This window comes from Elephas maximus, chromosome 2 (genome assembly GCF_024166365.1).
Source record: "Elephas maximus indicus isolate mEleMax1 chromosome 2, mEleMax1 primary haplotype, whole genome shotgun sequence".
Lineage (NCBI taxonomy): Eukaryota > Metazoa > Chordata > Mammalia > Proboscidea > Elephantidae > Elephas > Elephas maximus.
The window spans coordinates 114,316,579-114,337,665 of NC_064820.1; the positions used below are offsets into that span (position 1 = coordinate 114,316,579).

Consider the following 21,087-nt stretch of genomic DNA (forward strand, 5'->3'; position numbering starts at 1 on the left):
GATAAATATTTAATATGGTTATGTCTTCCTGATCAATTGTCCCTTTTATCATTATATAGTGTCCTTCTTTATCCTTTGTGGTGGATTTAAGTCTAAAGTCTATTTTGTCAGAAATTAATATTGCTACTCCTCTTCTTTTTTGCTTATTGTTTGCTTGATATACTTTTTTCCATCCTTTGAGTTTTAGGTTGTTTGTGTCTCTAAGTCTAAGGTGTGTCTCTTGTAGGCAGCATATAGATGGATCGTGTTTCCTTATCCAGTCTGTGATTCTCTGTGTCTTTATTGGTGCATTTAGTCCATTTACATTCAGGGTAATTATAGATAAATAAGTTTTTAGTGCTGTCATTTTGATGCCTTTTTATGTGTGTTGTTGACAATTTCATTTTTCCACATACTTTTTTGTGCTGAGGCGTTTTTCTTAGTAAATTGTGAGATCCTCATTTTCATAGTGCTTGACTTTATGTTAGTTGAGTCGTTACGTTTTTCTTGGTTTTTATCTTGAGTTATAGAGTTGTTATACCTTTTTGTGGTTACCTTATTATTTACCCCTATTTTTCTAAGTAAAAACCTAACTTGTATTGTTCTATATCGCCTTGTATCACTCTCCATATGGCAGTTCAATGCCTCCTGTATTTAGTCCCTCTTTTTGATTATTGTGATCTTTTACCTATTGACTTCCATGATTCCCTGTTATGTGTATTTTTTTTTAAATTAATCTTAATTTGTTTGTTTTTGTGATTTGCCTATTTGAGTTGATATCAGGACGTTCTGTTTTGTGACCTTGTGTTGTGCTGATATCTGATATTATTGGTTCTCTGACCAAACAATATCCTTTAGTATTTCTTGTAGCTTTGGTTTGGTTTTTGCAAATTCTCTAAACTTGTGTTTGTCTGTAACTATCTTAATTTCGCCTTCATATTTCAGAGAGAGTTTTGCTGGATATATGATCCTTGGCTGGCAGTTTTTCTCCTTCAGTGTTCTGTATATGTCGTCCCATTCCCTTCTTGCCTGCATGGTTTCTGCTGAGTAGTCAGAACATATTCTTATTGATTCTCCCTTGAAGGAAACCTTTCTTTTCTCCCTGGCTGCTTTTAAAATTTTCTGTTTATCTTTGGTTTTGGTGAGTTTGATGATAATATGTCTTGGTGTTTTTCTTTTTGGATCAATCTTAAATGGGGTTCGATGAGCATCTTGGATAGATATCCTTTCGTCTTTCATGATGTCAGGGAAGTTTTCTGTCAGGAGTTCTTCAACTATTTTCTCTGTGTTTTCTGTCCCCCCTCCCTGTTCTGGGACTCCAATCACCCGCAGGTTATCCTTCTTGATAGAACTATTTTCTCTGTGTTTTCTGTCCCCCCTCCCTGTTCTGGGACTCCAATCACCCGCAGGTTATCCTTCTTGATAGAGTCCCACGTAATTCTTAGGGTTTCTTCATTTTTTTAAATTCGTTTATCTGATTTTTTTTTCAGCTATGATGGTGTTGATTCCCTGGTCCTCCAGATGTCCCAGTCTGCATTCTAATTGCTCGAGTCTGCTCCTCTGACTTCCTATTGCGTTGTCTAATTCTGTAATTTTATTGTTAATCTTTTGGATTTCTACATGCTGTCTCTCTATGGATTCTTGCAACTTATTAATTTTTCCACTATGTTCTTGAATAATCTTTTTGAGTTCTTCAACAGTTTTATCAGTGTGTTCCTTGGCTTTTTCTGCAGTTATCCTAATTTCATTTGTGATATCATTAAGCATTCTGTAAATTAGTTTTTTATATTCTGTATCTGATAATTCCAAGATTGTATCTTCATTTGGGAAAGATTTTGATTCTTTTGTTTGGGGGGTTGGAGAAGCTGTCACGGTCTGCTTCTTTAAGTGGTTTGATATGGATTGTTGTCTCCGAGCCATCACTGGGAAACTAGTTTTTCCAGAAAATCCGCTAAAAAAAAATGCAGTCAGATCCCTATCAGAGTTCTCCCTCTGGCTCAGGCTATTCAGATGTTTATGAAGCTGCCTGGGGAGGGTGGGGGAGGGAACAGAGAGATAGGAGAGTAGCACCTCAGAATATAGCCAGAGTTGCTTGTCTTGCTTGGAATGACTATTATATCTGAGATTCCCGCGGGCGCGTCGCCTATGTGTGCTGGCTGTGTGGAGATTGTCCCCGGGGGGTCTGGCCCGCTGGAGTCACGGTCAGATCCTCCGCTTCCAGCCCCACGCCCCGCGTCAAGGCTCCCCTACTGGGACGGTGCACTCTCGACTCCAAAATCAGTCGCTGCCTCCCGGGGACTTCTCGTCCCTCCAGCCGCGTGGCCGTGCCGCCTCCGAGAACCAGTTGGGCCTCCTCCCGGTGTTAGTTCAGATGGGTGGAGCAGCTCCCCGTGCTTGTGCCGTGACCGAATGTCCCGGCTGGGACGCTGTTCTCCCCGCTCCAATACCAGTCACTGCCTCCCGGGGACTTCTCCTACCGGCTGAGTCCCACGCCACCCGTGCGACCCGGCTGGTCCCCTTCCCGGGGTTAGTTCAGGGGGGTGGAGCAACTCTCCGTGTTTATGCCGTACCTGCGTCCAGTCCAAATCCCTGCGGGACAGTTCTCCAGCTCGGACGCTGCTCTTTCTGCTCCAAGACCAGTCACTGCCTCCCGGGGACTTCTCCTACCAGCTGCGTCCCACGCCGCCCGTGGAACTGGCTGGTCCCCCTCCCGGGGCTAGTACAGGGGGGTGGAGCAGCTCTCTGTGCTTGTGCCATACCTGACTGGTACGCTGGCTCCAGGCTCTGGAAACAATCGCTGCTTCCCCGTATTAGTTCGTTCTCTGTCTCTAAATCTGTGTTTGTTGTTCAGGGTTCGTAGATTGTTATGTATGTGATCGATTCACTTGTTTTTCTGTGTCTTTGTTGTAAGAGGGATCCGAGGCAGCATCTGCCTAGTCCGCCATCTTGGCTCCGCCTCCTCAGAACATTTTTTAAGAACAACAATGGTAACGATGAAATCAAAATCTGTTGTTACACTACAGAGTACAAATGCTCGGCCAGCTGTACAGATATTTCATCTAATATTTGTGTCACTATTTATACCATCTAAACATAAAACAAGGGCTTTTAGGACATCCACTAAAATTTCAAAAGCATCGTTCCTGCCTGTCTGTTGAGAAAGGCAAATTTCCTTTAGTTCATTACCCCTCTCTTCATTGTTCTGAAAAAGGACAGAAGACACATTGTTGTTCTAAAAGCAGTAGTGGCAATCAGTGGAAAAAAGAACAAACTTCCTCAAACATTCCCAATGCAAAAGATCCTCCCCTAACAGGTACTGATTTTGCCAACCACATGTTTAAGGCACAGGAAAAGCAGAGTGTGTAGATGGCTTGAGGATATTTCTCTAAAACTCTAGAAGCAACAACCTTCTTCATCTTGGAAGAAAATCCACTGGCCACAATGTAAACTTGACCAGGACAGTACTCCGTATTTAGTCCCAATTTCTCAGTTACCATAGTATGAAATTTTACAGCCAAAATTTCTGTATCAGCTTCCTAAGGTAGGGAGCCCACAGGTCCCTCTCTCAGGTTATTAGATTCATGGACAAACCTCACTAACACGGCCAGGTGCTCCTCCCCTGCTATGCCCACCATGTTGTCGGTGATAATGGACAAGTGCCTTTCACTTCCCTGAGAGTTTCTTCCCAGATGCAGCTCTCGCAGACCTCTAGCATCTGTTTCTGCCGTGTTTTCCGAACAGAACAGTGTGTTAACTGCTTTTGTCTCTAAGCGCTTTCTCAGAATCTCTTAACCAGAATGTATCCGGCACTCCAGCAGAGCTTGAAAGTTATCAGGAGTAAAAGAGAGAGACCTTCTGAGATTTCATCAGTCTCATGTCCATCCAGACGATGTTTTGTTTTCCCATAAGAAGCAAAATTTCAAATAAGGATTTTAGGTATTCTTCGTTTTCCTTCTCTTCAGGGGTTAAAGGTAAAATGTCTTCATCCTGTTCTTCACCTGCTTCTTCTGCATTGAGGTTCTGAGCATTGCTGTTGTTTCTTTATGTTTTTGTTCCTGGACAGAAGTTTCAACTTTTTTTTTTTTCCATTTCAGTGTCCTGATTTTGTCTTCACTTAATTATTTTATTCATTTTCTGTGTCGACTACGTGGGTTGTTCAGATGACTGCTAAGATCAAATATTATTGGTATAGCATTATCTCGAAGTACTGTTCTATACAAAGTGTTTGGCATATAACCGACAATGTTTCTGAAGCCGAACATGTGTTTTATCTTCTAAATCTGCTCTCCTACAATTCTCCACCCACTTTAGGCATCTGCCCGGATCCGCCGGAACCTGAAAACGGGCAGCTCGTCTGTGCTCTTCCGCGTGCAGTTGGGGGCAGCGTTGCCTACCCACCGGCTGCCCAGCTGTCCCCTGCGCGTCTCCGCAGGATACCCCGCCTGCCAGTCGGGGCGGGAAGGGGAGCCAGGCCTGCTGGCCTGCTGGATCCACAGGGCCTGCGCCGACCATGTCGGATATCTTTATGGAAGCAGATTGCCACGTTGTTCTCTGTGAAGTGACTGGTGAGTTTCAACTGCCCGCCTTCCGGTTAGCAGCTGAGCGCTTAACCACTGTGCTACCAAGACTCCTTTTAATTAATTACTAAAGCTTTATAATAATCTTAATACCTTGTACTGCCAGGCCTCCAGATTTTTTATTTTCAAGTTTGTCCTATTTCCTCTTGGGTCTTTCCATTTTTATATACGTTTTAGAATCAGCCTGTAAGAATTCACATACCCACACACAAATTGCTGAAATTTTTATTAGCATTTCATTGAATCTGTAGACTCGTTTGCAGAGCTGATATATCTTTATCATATTGGGCCATCTAGTCCAAGTACACAATATATTTTCTATTTAATTTCTTTCACTAATACGTTGTTTTTTAATACGTTGTAGTTTTCAGTGTAGAGATCTTGCACATAGTAATTTAGATTCTTTTCCAGGATATTGATGTTTTTTATCCTATTTTAAAGATAATTTCGAAATGTCATTTGCTAATTGCATTTTTCTGGTATGGAGAAATAAAAGTGATAGGGGTTTGTGTCTTTGTTTCCTGACCTTGTATGCAGCAACTCTATATAAAGTATACTTATTGATTCAAATGCTTTGTATGTAGATTATTTTGATTTTCTGCGTATGTATTCATGTTGGTTTATTTATTTTTGAAAACTTTATTTTTGTTTTTTTCTTGCTCTACTACACTGACAGCCGTATCCATGAAGATGTTGAATGGAATAGTTCATTATGGGTATCCCCTTTCTATTTTAAATTTTAGGGGAAAGCTTTTAATAATATACCATTAAGATGTGTTTATTGTAGGATTTTGAATATATTCTTTACACATTTAAAGAGTGTGCTTTCTGTCTCAGATTTTTATGAGTTTTATCATGTATGGATGCTAAATTATGTGAAATGTTAATTCTGCATATACTGAGATGATAATTTGGTCTCCTTCTCTCTTTCCTGTTAATGTGATTAAAAGTACTGGCTGATTATTAAATATGAAAAAAATCCTTGCATTTTTAGAATACCACTATTTGGTCATAATGCATTACCTTTTTCCTCTATCACTAGGCTTGATTTAATAATATTTTTATACCTCTTTGCATAACAGAAATTGAAGTGCTGTTGCCCTTTCTTATGAGGTGCTGTATGGATATGGTATCAAGTTTATTCTCGCCTTAAAAACCAAAGTAGAAAATGTTCACACTCTGTTTGTTTGGAAAAGTTTGCTTGAACTTGATGTTATTTTTGTTATACGTTAGGAATCTTTCACCAGAAAAGCCAATTGCACCTGGAGTTTATATGAAGATTTTTGGTAAAAAATTCTGTTCTTCTAATACATGTAGGTCTGTTCAGCTTTTCAACTTCTTGTATCTTTCGAGAAATTTGTCAAATTTACATAAAATCTATTTAGGTAGAATGGTAGTTAGATAATTTGTTTAGCTCAGGCTACTAAAATCTAATAGAAAAAATACCCACCAAGTAGAAATAAGCTTACCTAGCCCTCAGATATTAGTTTCCAAAGATCATATGTTTACTATAAGAAACCAGGACTTCTTTCATTAATAACTTTTTCTGGTGTTTGGGCAAAGAAAGTACAAGATAAGACGGGAAAATATATCTATGGGTGTGACAGAAAATAAGGAAATGCTACAAAATAATGGTATGTATCAAAAGGACACATGTGCCACTTTACTGGGTCTTCCAGTAACAAATTTTGTATACTTTGATAACTAAGGCAAATAATAATAGTAAGGGATTATAACCCTTAGACTAAAATAAGAGCCCACGAGTGTATGCTGGTAGAAATAAATCAATACATAAATGAAAGAAGAGAAACCTTTTTTCTTGTGATACAATTCCAACTATTAGATGTAGAAAGAATTATGGAATTAGAAAATCACCTTTTGGCACCCACCATAGTTATAAGAGTTACAGGCAAGGATCATCAATGAATGCTAAAACTAATAAATGGAAGTTTAATGAGACATGAGAATATCACCATCTTCCCCACAAGATAGTTACTAATAGTAAAGGAAAAAGCAATAACTTTGCATTGCAGACATCTGGTAGACACCACCTAAATCAAATAATCTGAGGTAACATTACCAATAATATGACAAATAGATATCACGTGCCTCCTGATGTGGTGCGTTTACAACAGAACATCACTTCTGTGATTTTCTTCCAGAAAACAAGTAACCTAATTCTGATCATGAGCTAATATTACACAAACAATTTGAGAGACATTTTTCAAAATAATTGGTCTGTACTCTTAAAAAAAATGCCAAGTGAAGGAAGACAAAGACAGATTGAGGAACTCTTCTAAATTAAAGAATACAAAAAGATGGAATAGCTCATTAGTACTGAACCAGGAGAACAAAAAACTATTTTTTGTTTGTTTTGGTATAAAGGATGTTTTTGATACAAATGAAAATTTTGAATAAAGCCTATAGATGATTAGATAATAAAAAAATATAGAAATATTAATATCATAATTTTGATTATTGTGACCAGGTTATTGATAAAATGTCTCTGTTTTTAGAAAATACACATAGAATTATTTAGGGGTAAATTGTGTTATTTCCTAAATTTCCATCAAAAAGTTCAGGAAAAAATATAGAGAGAAAGCAAGAGAATGGTATAGCAAATATCAGTTGGTAAAATGTTAATATTTGGGGACTTTATCGGTAGGAAGCACTGATGGCTCAGTGGTTAAGAGCTATGGCTGCTAACCAAAAGGTTGGCAGTTTGAATCCATCAGGCCCTCCTTTGAAACTCTACGGCACAGTTCTACTCTGTCCTGTAGGGTCACTGTGAGTTGGAATCAACTGGACAGCAATGGGTTATCTGAAGGATTTATGGGAGTTATTTTTATTGTTTTTACATCTTTTCTGCAAGTCTGAAATTATTAAAGTAAGTTTTAAAATATTCTTTACCGCACAGTGTATTTTTTTTTTCCTTTTGAGACAGAATAATTTTTTCCACTTTCTCTGTGATTATAAGAGCATATGAAGTATGGGGAGGTTTAAAGGTGGCCTCCTGAAATGGGCACTTAAATCAGAGAGTATTTCAAAAATATTATGGACATTACATGTTTGCTATATTTATCATAAATTGCCTACAGAAATTGGGAGTACACAATTTCTGGACTGCCAAAACCTTATTCAGGCAGAAGCTTTAGAAAAGCCTAGAGGCAAGATTGGAAGAGAAAAAAATATATATACTACTTAAAAATAAGTTCACCCATCTTTCGATTTCACATTTGAAGTTTTTAACTCAGAAAGTAGAATGAGCAAGGGGGTTTGAACTAACAAAGCAAAAGACTTAGGGAGTCAGGGAAGTGATTGGAACCCTTCCATGAAGATTAGAAGTTAAAACGATCAATTGAGATAATGAAATACAGTGTGTGTTCTTTGATGTGTGTAGAGAAAGAATTGTGTTCAGGCAAGTTTAAAGAACCCATGGATTGTAAAAATCAATCAAAATGCCTATAGGACATGGAATGCAGCTATCAGTTGAAGCCAGTTTAGTGCAGCTATTATTCAAAATACAGCTGTAGCTGGCAAATGCCCACACATCTATCCCATTAAGTAAAAATAAATTTATAAATAATACATATGATAACTGATATATATATGATATAATATATATGATATAATGATATATATATGATACAATACATATATATATCAGTGCAGAAAAAATTTTAAAAAGACAAGTTCTTGCTATATTGTCATGGAGGTAAAAGAACTAATTGAGTGATGAACAATATGAAATTTTTCAGTCAAAATTCTCTTAAGTGATTGTGAATTCATGCTACCTGGTGTTGAATTAAAAGTAAACAAATATAGTACTGCCTTTAGACACTGTTCTTTCATTAAGAAGGCAGACATATTAACAAGTATTTACTACACAGTGTGTAAACCCAAGAACTAGGGATACATTAAGGTATAGTGGTAGGACGTAAAAGGGAATGACCAGCAATGCCTAGGAAGTGATAGCTAGGGCCTCAGTGAGATGATAGTTTTAACCTGGTTTCCAGGTTTCGCTCGTTCATGGAACTAGTTAGAGATGAAAGGAGTCTCTGGTATTCTGTTTTCCAGCATCTTGGGCTAGCCTTTGAAGGTTACTCATCATTCTGGCTGCTGAGGCTACAGATATGTCCCAGCAACTCAATGAGCACAAGGAATACACATCGGAATCCTCTACTGCCTAGGATTAAGTGAAGAGAATGTTAAAAGTTTCTAAATTTTAACACATTAAGGCATGTTACTTCAATTCCTTGAATTCTACAATTTGTAATAACATGCTTACCTTTCTTGGCTGGTTAAAATGCCAGATTCCTACTTACTTTTAAACCTTTCTAAAAATTTTAATCAACAGTTGTCGCAGTCTTTTAGACTCCCATGTCGATCAGTGTCTATATTGTTTGTCAATTCATATTTATCTTATGAAACCTGTTGCAGGAATACAATAAACTTCTTAAGTGTTATGTATAATTTTAAACATTTCTGTCAGGTTTCCTCAACTTTATCTTAAGCTCAAAGAAAATAACAATGGTAGTATGAGTTTCTTCCTTTTCCACAGAATCCTAGAAATTACATTTCTCAGGTGATACAAAATTAAAAAAAAAAAATGAATGATTGGTTTAAATAAGTTGTCCAGGAAAAAGGGGCAAAGGTATAAACTAATTCCGTGGTTATATGAAGAAAAAAGGAGGAATTCTATTTAAAGGAAAGAAGTAGAGTTAGACAAACTTGATGACTCCCTACTTAATGGATGACCGAGAGATAAGAGATGTTTGGTAAGAATTCAACGTTTGGAGCTTGAGTAACTGAACAGAGAGGGCCATATTTAGCATATATAGTAAATATAGAAGAAAAAGATTTTGCCTTGGGGAGGAGATGCAAGTTCTGTCAGTGTTTATTAAATGTCTGGCAATGTCAAGTGATTTACATTCTCATAACTAACCTAATATCATTATTCATCCTTAAAACATGGCAAAAATGAGACTCAGAGTACAGTATCACTAAATGACAGATTCAGACTGAGATGGTTTGACTGCAGAGTTCCTGCTTTTAACTGTTACTTCCTCTCAGTTGCTTCATCCTTTAAGTGCAAATTAAAACCAGATCTAACACTGCTGTGGGATCTCACCAAGCATTTTCTACAGGTTAATTTCGTAATACCTAGGAATAACTGAGAAGAAAAAGACCTAATTAGCAAACCTTTGAAGACTACTTAAATCAGTATAATACCAAGGATCTTTTTACAGCTTATTAAACATATTCATAAGCTTTCCACTACAGGGAGAACATCTGCCCATCCTTAAATGCCCATTAATTAGTATCATGGTTGGCACATAGTAAGTGCTCAGTTAATTTTTGTTGACCATACAATGAGTGAATTAATAAAGTAATAAAAAAATGACATAAATGGGTACACAGAAGAGATTCAATAAAGATAATTTACTCAATTACCTTATGGAGCCCTGGTGGCACAGTGGTTAAGAGCTTGGCTGCCAACCAAAAGGCTGGCAGTTTGAATTTACCAGAACCTTCTTGGAAACCCTATGGGTCAGCTCTACTCTGTCCTATTCGGCCGCCATGAGTCAAAATCAACTTGAAGGCAGTGGGAACCTTGTGCTTTAGCTTTTCTCTTGAAAAATGGGAATAATTTTTTGTAAGTATTTATTGTAAGATTTAAATAAAATAGTTATATATAATGAATTGTCTGCCTCATAAAAATTTGTAATTATCTGAATTAGTATTATTATTAAAGTAGAAATGGGGGGTAAAGATACCAAGAGGTTTTTTGTTGATGCATTAAACTGCAAGCCAGAAGATAAAAAATCACACTGGATTAAGGATGATTCATTTCTCCATGAAATATTTTTTCTCTTTTGTTTTCATCATCAATACAGTATACTATGAGTCATAACTTATCAGGCAATTATTATATGCTAATTTTAACCAGAACACTTGTGGCTGTAAGAATATATAGTTGCACCAATGCAAGATCTTGCAATAAATTGCTTTTGCATAGTGTACAATCTCAGAAGAAAATACTAAATATAAATATAGGAAAAATAAGATTTTGTATTTCAATTTTGGAGAAAAAATGTATAACAAAAATAGCATTAATATTTCTTATCAAAGAATAGAGACTAATCATGTTCTCCAAAGACCAAAAAAGAATACCCAGGCAAATAGTCACAAAGTAAAATAATAAAGTCCAGAATAACTTTGAAGTCAAATGGATGCAGAAAGGGGAGGTTAATGTTTCACGAATTAAGAGAGGTGTCAGGGAGACTGGATGTTTGCATCTGTTACCTTCACTAACTTCTGTTATTCTGAGAGCTGAAACATCATCAAATGGTCACTTAATGGAAATGGGGATGAAAGGGGGAGCCCTCGTATATGATCCCTTTTAACAAAAGTATGTAGTGGCTAAGTGCTACGGCTGCCAACCAAGAGGTCAGCGGTTTGAATCTGCCAGGCGCTCCTTGGAAACTCTATGGGGCAGTTCTACTCTGTCCTACAGGGTCGCTATGAGTCAGAATCCACTCAATGGCAGTGGGTTTGTGTTGTTTTGGTTTTATGCTCTACAGAGTGAGAGTGGTTAGGAAATTATCACTATAGCAAAATAAAGAATAAGCTTATCTTAAAAGAGTGGTTATTTACATACAGAACTGTTAGTTGCTTTAACATATCGGAAGCCTTGAGGCTTGAGGAACAATTTTAGCCTTTCCTTCTTTTGCTTCAATTGGTAAACACCAAATTTGCCACAGTATTTTAAAATATATTAATTTTAAAAATGCATATAAACTTAACAGATTAAGCTTTCTTATACTTCTATTTAAAGTTGTCAGTGGAAGGTGAACATTCTAATGCTACACTACTCCAGAGAGTAGAATATTTTTATGTTCATGCCAGAAAAGATCTAAAGATTTATTTTCTGCAGCTCTCTTTTTAAAGCACACACTCTATAATTAATGTGAATGGTGATATTTGATCTCTGACCCAACAGGAAAAACAAAACACAGAACATTTGCATCACTTAGAGGGGATGAAGATGACATTTCGTTTCTTAACATTTACATTGGCCCTTCCCATTTCTAAGTCTGTGCCAAGCTTTCAAACTGCCCATGAGGTTTTCAAGGAGTAGCTGGTGGATTTGAACTGCTGACCTTTTGGTTAGCAGCCTGAGCTCTTAACCACTATGCCACCAGGGCTCCAAAGAAGGCATAAACCCAAACCCAATGCCATCAAGTCGATTCTGACTCATAGCGACCCTATAGGACAAGCATAGGTGAAGAATTTTCAACAAGGAATTCTTAGTTGATTTGCAATGTACGATATAAAATCCATATTCAAATTGGAATGTTAGAAGTTGGGCCGAAGCTCACATACCTTTTGAAAGACTTGCTCTAGGTTGCAACAGAACCTGGGCATTTTTCAAAACTGTTTAGTGGTTAGGTGTGAAAATCTACTGAATCCTTGTGGTTTTCATTGCAATCAAGTAAGGCCAAATTATTGTCATAAGATTGATGACTGGATTTCATTTTGCTCCAAATTTGAATTTGTCATGCAAGCCAACAGAGATATAAAGTTAAAAAAAAACATATCTTTTAAAACTACATCATTATGTATAATACTATAGCTAAGAAATTTCCGTCTCTTTAAATACTGCTCCTTTGTATAATTAAAATCTACACATCTATTTTTGATACCTCCAGATACGTCCTTATCTGTTTTCTTTTTAGGTCTAATCTACTGTCACATTTTACCATTTCTTCATTAAATGTAGGTTCTGAATGGCCCATCATCTGTTTACCTCACTAGTTTATTTAAACTGTAGTGCCCTCATATTCACTTAAGGATAACACCCCACCCCTTTGGAAGTCTGGTGATATAATGCTTCATTTATGCCATCACCTGTCTATCAGTTTGTCATACTGTGGTGGCTTGTATGTTGCTAGGATACTGGAAGCTGTGTCACTGGAATTTCAAATATCAGCAGACTTGCCCATGTGGCCTCAGGTTTCAGCAGAGCTTCCAGAGTAAGAAGAAAGGCCTGGCAATCTACTTCCCCAAATCAGCCAAAGATTACGCGTTAATGTTAGCCATTACTCTTAGAACCTGTAATCTGTAAAAACGTTTTCTATTTCATATTCAACTGCAGAGTGTTCCGAATTTTGATAGATTTCTCACTGAAGAAACAACGTATTTCAGAATCAAGCCAATTTTGGATGCTATGTATAATGTCAACATCATGGAACATCATATTATCATAGTAGATGTTCTGAATTAATAAATAAACATGTTGGAGTGCCTAGAACTCATTTTTCATGGTATTGTCATCAGTAACCTCTGAAATTGTGTTAATAAATGCTTGGTGCTACCATAGGTTTAGTGACTTTAGCTTCAGCTAAACTAACTCCAGCTTTTGCAGTCTGTGCAATTCTCCAGTCAATACACAGGTAATCATTGTATGCCACCAGTAATGTTTACATATGCATTAAAAATGCATTTACATATGAAATTCATAATCAAACTCATTAAAAGAACCTTACCTACTAATGTGGAATATGAAATATTTATATTTGCTTGTTGATATTTAGCTTTATATAGCTTAAACCAATTTCGGATTTAGGTCCATAAAGTTTAAAAAAAAATCAAATTTACTTATTCATAGATTAATTAAAAAGTGTTTTATTAAAATTAAAATTATACTATTGTGTTTTACATATACAAAATATTGAACGTAATATATAACACTACAATACATAAAATACAAAACCATTTACTGTCAGCTGTCACTGGTCTTGGACCAATTCAGATAACTAATCGGTGGTCTTCATGCATTTTGTAATTGTTATTTTTGCATGCTGAGATGTAAAAATAACTAGAAAAAGAACACAAATTACTAATAGATGTGCTAGCCTTAATAACGGGAATGAGAATAATCTGAAACTTTACGAGTAGAATTCTGGACATAGGGTATGGTTTAGGAAAAGTGTAAATACTCCTATTTCTGGCATTTGGAAACAGTGGTTGTTTGGAGGCAGGCAAGGGTAAAGTGTATTTGGAAGCACATGGAATTTGTAGAATAATCACAACTCAAAATTTTCTAAAGTTTATTTTTGATACCTCTCTTAGTTTCTTAGTGCTGCTATAACAGGAATTTCAAAAGTGGATGCCTTTAATGTACACTTATTTTCTTACATTTTAGGAGGCTAGAAGTATGAATGTGAGAAATCCATATTTTATAGCTGAAATAATATTTAAGTTTTAGTGAAAATGTTTAAAGGCATTTATATATGAATTTATTGTTGCAGATGACAAAACTTATATTTTTGGTAATCAAGTTGTTATGACAAATCTGAATATATGAAACAATTTTAAAAGATCACACGCAATATACTTCTTACTAGTTTTATAAAAGAATATTTATTGTTTTTATGCCTATAAAAGAAGTATTTCTTACTTGAAGAAAGTTTGGAAAATAGAGAAGAAAATTGAAGGCAATTATACTTCTTCCTCCGTGATATAACCAGTCTTATTAGTATGTTTCCAGTTGTTATTCTTTCAAATATTGCTCTTTGATGTGGAAAATATTATGCAAGAATTAGCGCATTAAAATATTCTAATAATGCCAAAAATACGTTCCTTGTTCATAATTTTTTAAATATGGTATAAGAAACATTGTAACATGTTTCATTTTTCATATATTTTTACTAAAAATAGTATTTTAATCAATGTGTTTATTATGTCATATTGCAGAAAATAACATTCAGTGTGAAACTCCACAGTTGCTATTTTAAAGAATTTATGTTGGGATATTGTCAATTAAATATAAATAGGATTTTCTCTGAGTTTTTATCATTCTACATATAAAATTCTAATTATTGTAACTAGCAAATCAGACTTAAAAATATGCCATGTGTGGAATATGAAGAGAGCAGTTTCTATACATAAAAATAATTTATATTATGTCAGTCTTGCAAAAATACTTAGCAAGTTGGAGTATATCATAAATGTCCATATAGAAAATATATAAACTAAATTTAATGATATAAGAAACATATCTGGTAAATATTTAACTAGCTTTTCCACCAGCATGGAAACTAAATTAGTGCTAGAAGAATGACATTTGTCAGAAAACATTGTGGTTTTTAAACACTTTCTTGATAATATTTGATAAATTTCCAACTATTTAATGGTTGGATAGAATAATACCATCACCATTTTTCAACATGGGGTCTAGATAAGCCCCTCTTTATTTCTCTGTGGGGAGGATTGGACTGCATGGTTGATTTTAAAGGAATTTAAGTAATATCAGATGTTCAATTTAGTGGTGGAAAATGGATACAGAAAAGAATAAATAACCTCAGACAATGTATCCTGGTCAGTGTATTTTCTTACAGCTCCTGATAGCAGAGCTACTATCTCATTATGGCAGCCGGAAATCCATTCATTAAGTTAAATGCAGTGCCTCCAGGAGAGGAACTTCAAGAAGAAAATTTCACAATGTACATGCCAAAAATTTGTTGTTTAAATAGATCCAAAGATTTTTAAAATGCTATATTCTCTTATACATTTTAAGTTAAAATAAAAAATATATCAGTTTAAATAGCTTCGTTCTTGTTGATGGGTGGCATCGAGTTCACAGTGACCCTGCGTGACAGAGCAGAACTGCACCATAGGGTTTCCTAGGCTGTAATCTTTACTGAACCGGATTGCCAGGTCTTCCTGTGAAGCCACTGGGTGGGTTCAAACTGCCAACCTTGCAAGTAGGAGCCAAGTGTAACACAAAGTCTTGTTTATAAATAGCCTTAGATAATATATTTTTTGATATTTTGTAAGTATTGACACTTGAAGGAGACCTAGTGGCCCAATGCTTAAGCACTCTGGTGCTAACCAGAGGTTGGCAGTTCGAATCCACCAATCACTCTGTAGGAGAAAAGAATTAGATATATTACAGCCTAGGAAACACTATAGGGAAGTTCTCCTCTGTCCTAGAGGGTTGCTGTGAGTAGGAATCTGCTCCACAGCAAACACCACCAGCAACACTGACGTTTCAAAATAAAAGTATTTCTTCAACCCTTAAAGCATTTTCTGTTACTAGAACACATTTCAAAAATTTCTTCTGTATCGGATATAAAAGTATTAAAATATAATAATTAAAATTAAAGACATTACACATTTTAAAAATAATGTTTATTCATGATGCGTAACTTCTGTACAGTACTAGAAAAACAAAACAAAGCATTTAAGGACCTGAAAGTGACTTTTTTTTTTCCATTAATTCACATATCCATGGGTGGATATTACTTATTTATAGAATGAGATAGGGTGTATCAATCAGTGTCCAATCAATGTGACAGTAAAAACAAGAGGTATATATTTAGAGGTTTAATGCAAGGAATTGGTTCATGAGATTGACAAGGCTGGCTAGGCAAGTCTGAATTCTGTAGGGAGGGTCTCAGGAATGACAGTCTGAGACCCTGAGAGAGAAGCTATAACTGGTATCCACAGGCAAAATTTCTTCTTCAGGGAAGTTTCAGCTCAGTTCTTTAGGTCCTTTAACTGATTGAATCATACACACCCAGATTATCTTGGACAGTCTCCCTTATTTAAATTTACTGATTATGGAATTTAATCACACCTACAAAATACACCTAGATTAGTGTTATTTTCTTGTTTTCTTTCTTCCTTTCCTCCTTCCTTCTGTCCCTCCTTCCTTCTGACCTTTCTTTGTTCCTTCTCTCTCTTTCCTGTTTGGATTGGTGTTTTTTTGACTAACTGGAGACTGTAGCCTAGCTAAGACAACACATACAGCTATCATACCTGGTTTGCCATAAGCTTTTGGGAATCTGTTTTTTTGACCTTCCCTTTTTCATGTAATACATCTAAAGTACTGAGAATACTTTTTTTTGGAGTTTATTTTGTTTTATTGTATTTTAGATGAAGATTTACAGAACAAACCAGCTTCTCATTAAACAATTAGTGCACATACTGTTTTGTAACATTAGTTGCCAACGCCATAACGTGTCAACACTCTCCCCTTCTTAACATTGGCTTACCTATTTGGATTTCCTGTCCCCTGCTACCTTCTTGTCCTTGCCCTTGGACTGATGCGCCCATTCAGTCTTCTTTTGTTTTATGGGCCTGTCTAATCTTTGGCTAAAGGGTGAACCTCAGGAGTGACTTCATTACTGAGCTAAAAAGGTGTCTGGGAGCCATGTTCTTGGGGTTTCTCCAGTCTCTGTCAGAGCAGTCTAGTTTTTTTTTTTTTTTTTTTTTTGTGTGTGTGTGTGTGTGTGTATGTGTGTGTGAGTTAGAATTTTGTTCTACATTTTTCTCCAGTGCTCTCCGGGACCCTCTATTGTGATTCCTGTCAGAACAGGCAGTGGTGGTAGCCAGGCATCATTTAGCTGTGCTGGAATCAGTCTGGTGGAATCTGTAGTACATGTGATCCGTTAGTCATTTGGACTAATCTTTCCTTGTGTCATTGGTTTTCTTCATTCTTCCTTGCTCCAGATGGGGTGAGACCAATGGTGTATCTTAGATGGTGGCTCACAAACTTTTAAGAACCCAGATGCTATTCATCAAGGTAGAATGTAGAACATTTTCTTTATAAACTATGTTATGCCAATTGAGTTAGATGTTCCCCAAGACCGTGGTCCCCAGCCCTCAGCCCAGCAATTTGGTCCGTCAGGGAGTTTAGATATGTCTATGGAGCTTCCATCTAAACTGTGGAGCTTCTAGAAACTGATGGAGTAGTGCTTAAGTACTACAGCTGCTAACCAAAAGGTTGGCAGTTTGAATCCATCAGGCAATCCTCAGAAACTCTGTGGGACAGTTCTACTCTGTCCTGTAGGGTTGCTATGAGTTGGAATCAACTCGACGCCAGTGGGTTTGGTTTTTTGGTTTATGGAGCTGCTGTGATATTGCCTTGGACAAGTTGTGCCAGCTTCCCCAGCATTGTGTACTGTCTTACCCTTCACCAAAGTTACCACTTACCTATTGTCTATTTAGTGTTTTTCCATCTCTACACTTCCCCTCCCAGGTAACCATCACAGATTGTTTCTTTTTGTGTATAAAACTTTTCATGAATTTTTATAATAGTGGTCTCATTCAATATTTGTCTTCTTGTGATTGACATATTTCACTCAGTATATAATGCCCTTCAGGTTCATTCATGTTGTGAGATGCTTCACAGATTCATCATTGTTTTTATCATTGCATAGTATCCCATTGTGTGTATGTACAATAGTTTGTTAATCCATTCATCTTTTGATGGGCATCTAGGTTTTTGCTATTGTGAACAATCCTGCAATGAACATGGGTGTGCATATGTTCATGTGATGGCTCTTACTTTTCTAGGATATATTTCTAGGAGTGGGAATGTTGGGTCATATGGTATTTCTATTTCTAGCCTTTTAAGGAAGCACCATATTGTTTTCCAAGATGGTTGTACCATTTTGCATTCCCACCAGCAGTGCATAAAAGTTTCAATCTCCCCACAGCCTCTCCAACATTTGATATTTTCTGTTTTTTTTAATTCATGCCAGTAATGCCGGGGTGAGATGGGTATCTCATTGTGGTTTTGATTTGCATTTCTCTAATGGATAGTGATTGCGAACAATTCCTCACTCAAGCAATATCCACTTGCATGTCCTCTTTGGTGAAGTGTCTGTTCACATCCTTTGACCATTTTTTAATTGGATTGTCTTTTTATTGTAGAGGTGTTCGATTTTCCTGTAGATTTTAGAGATTAGCCCTTTGTCGTATTTGTCATAGCCAAAACATTTTTCCTAGTCTGTAGGTTCTCTTTTTACTCTTTTGATGAAGTCTTTTGATGAGCATAAGTGTTTAATTTTTAGAAGATCCCAGTTATCTAACTTATCTTCTCGAGTTTGTGTGTTGTTTATTATGGTTTGTATCCTGTTAATGCAGTGTATTAAGGCCCCCTAGCATTGATCCTATTTTTTCTTCTATGATCTTTATAATTTCAGTTTTATATTTAGGTCTTTGATCCATTATGAGTTAGTTTTTGTATATGGGGTGAGGTATAGTTCCTATTTCCTTTTTTTTTTTTGCAAACGGGCATCCAGTTTTGCCAGCACCATTTTTCAAAAAGACTGACTTTTCCCCATTTGATGGGCTTTGGGCCCTTGTCAAAGATCGGGTGACCATAGGTGGATGGATTTACCTCTGGGTTCTCAATTCTGTTCCATTGGTCAATGTGTCTGTCATTGTACCAGTACCAGGCTGTTTTGACTTCCACAGCTATATAATAGGTTCTGAGATCAGTGAGTGTAAGTTCTCCTACTTTATTCTTCTTCAATAATACGATACTTCTCTGGGGCGTCTTCCTTTTTCATATAAAGTTAATGATTAGTTTTTCGATCTCTTTAAAGAATACTGTGTTATTTGGATCAGCATTGCATTGTATTTTTAGATTGGTTTGGGTAAAATGGACATTTTCACAAGGTTGAGCCTACCTATCCGTGAGCATGGTATGTTTTTCCATTTATGTAGTTCTCTTCTGGTTTCTTGCAGTAGTGTTTTATAGTTTTTTTGTGTGTAGGTCTTTTACATCACTGGTTAGATTTATTCTTAAGTATTTTATTCTTTCAGGGGCTATTATAACTGGTATTGTTTTCCTAATTTCCTTTTCTTTGTTCTCTTTATTGGTGTACAGGAATCTGACTGATTTTTGTATGTTTGTCTTGTATTTTGTTACTCTGCTGAATCTATTAGTTCCAGTAATATTCTTATGGAGTCTTTTGGGTTTTCTATGTATAGTATCATATTATCCGCAAATAGGGACAGTTAAACGTCTTCATTACCTATTTGGATACCCTTTATTTCTGTTTCTTGCCTTCTTGCTCTAGCTAGAACTTCCAGCACAGTGTTAAATAGGAATTGTGACAAAGGTTATCCTTGTCTTGTTCCTGTTCTCATGGGGAATGTTTTCAGTCTCTCTCCATTAAAAATGATGTTGGCTGTTGGTTTTGTATAGATGGTCTTTATTATGTGGCTGCCAGGTGGTTGGAGGAAGGAAAGAAATGAAGGTAGAGAGAGACGAGATACTGAGATAAGAAAAGAAGAGAGACAAACATGCTCCAAGGCAGCCCTCTGACATCGTAGTGCAGACCAGGGAAGGGGCTCCCCAGCTGAGAGGCACTGCACAGCCTTTCAAGAAGGAGCAGAGATGGCACATGGCATCAAGTGTTCATGAGAAAAGAAAAGAAGGATGGCAGAGACAGACAAGAAAACAAGGAAAGGGGGGAAAAAAAAAAGCCCCAAGGAATCCCACTGGCTTGGTGTCAGAGGTATGGAAATTGGCTCCCCAGCCTAGTGGTGCTGCATAGCCCGTCTAGAAGGAGTGGAGATGACCTATAGCACCATGTATTCAGGAGAAATTAAAAGAAGAAAGGTAGAGAAAGACAAGAAACTGTGAAATGAAGAAAAATATGCCCCCAGGAGGCCCACCTGCATGGCGGCATGGACCAGGGAAGTGTCTCCCCAGCTGAGTGACAGTGCACACACTGTAAAGAATAAGTGAGATGGCACACGGCACTGAGAAAGAGAGAAGGAACCAGAAGAAGCCCAAATGAGCAACAACAGCAACAAAAAATGCACTGAAGTGTCCAGCTAGTGTGGGTGGGGGAAATTCAAGCAGCAAGGGACCAGCATCTTCATGGCGGGGGAACCATGGCTGCTGAAAAGTGGTGAAGGCCAAGCAGGGGGAAGAAGGGTAGTGGTGGGAAAGTGTATATTGCTGGTTTCTAGGTGCTCTGTCTTCTGCTGGGAGCTCTGTGAAGCTGCCTTCCTGTACTCCTTGTCCACCATTCTTACTGCCTGAGGACTGCAAGATGATGAATCAGTGCCACGTTGGCTGATAGGGGACCTCTACTCTGTATCTCTCCTCGCTCTCTGTTCTCTGTCAGTTTCTTATGCCATTCCATGTTTGGTTGAGTTCTTTATACCTTCATTTGACGCTGAGGCTTCCAGGATTGATGTTTGACCCTATATTACATAGTTTTTTGGGTCTTTGCTGTGGGGGGACAGCATGGCATTTCTGATAGCACCACAGTGGTCTAAATATTGAGAATTCTCGCTCACAAAAGTAACTGGATAGAAATGGAAGCTTTTACTTCTTAAATTTGTTAAAACCCTTCTAGAGTCCCTGGGTGGTGTAAATGGTTATCATGCTCAGCCGCTGGCTGCAGACTGAAAGACTGGAGCTTCAGGTCTACCAAGAGATGTCTCTGAAGGCCTGGTAACCTACTTCTGAAAAACCATCCACTGAAAACCCTAATGGAGCACAGTTCTACTCTGATACACATGGGTCACCATGAGTCAGAATAGACTCAACAACAACTGTTTTTTTGTTTTTTTTAGTCGTCTCATGTTATAGGCCAAAATTCCAATAGGGGCTGTCAAAAAAATAATTTCCAGTTCATCTGATGAAAATTCAATAAGATCCTCCTTCAATTCTGTAAAAAACAAACAAAAAAACTCGAAGTCACTTGACTTTTGG

At 37.0% G+C, this 21,087-nt stretch overlaps 1 pseudogene; it reads right to left on the bottom strand.

The window, feature by feature from the left end:
- Positions 1–3,230: 3,230 nt before the first annotated feature.
- Positions 3,231–16,580, bottom strand: LOC126066757 (52 kDa repressor of the inhibitor of the protein kinase-like; annotated as a pseudogene).
- Positions 16,581–21,087: the final 4,507 nt, after the last annotated feature.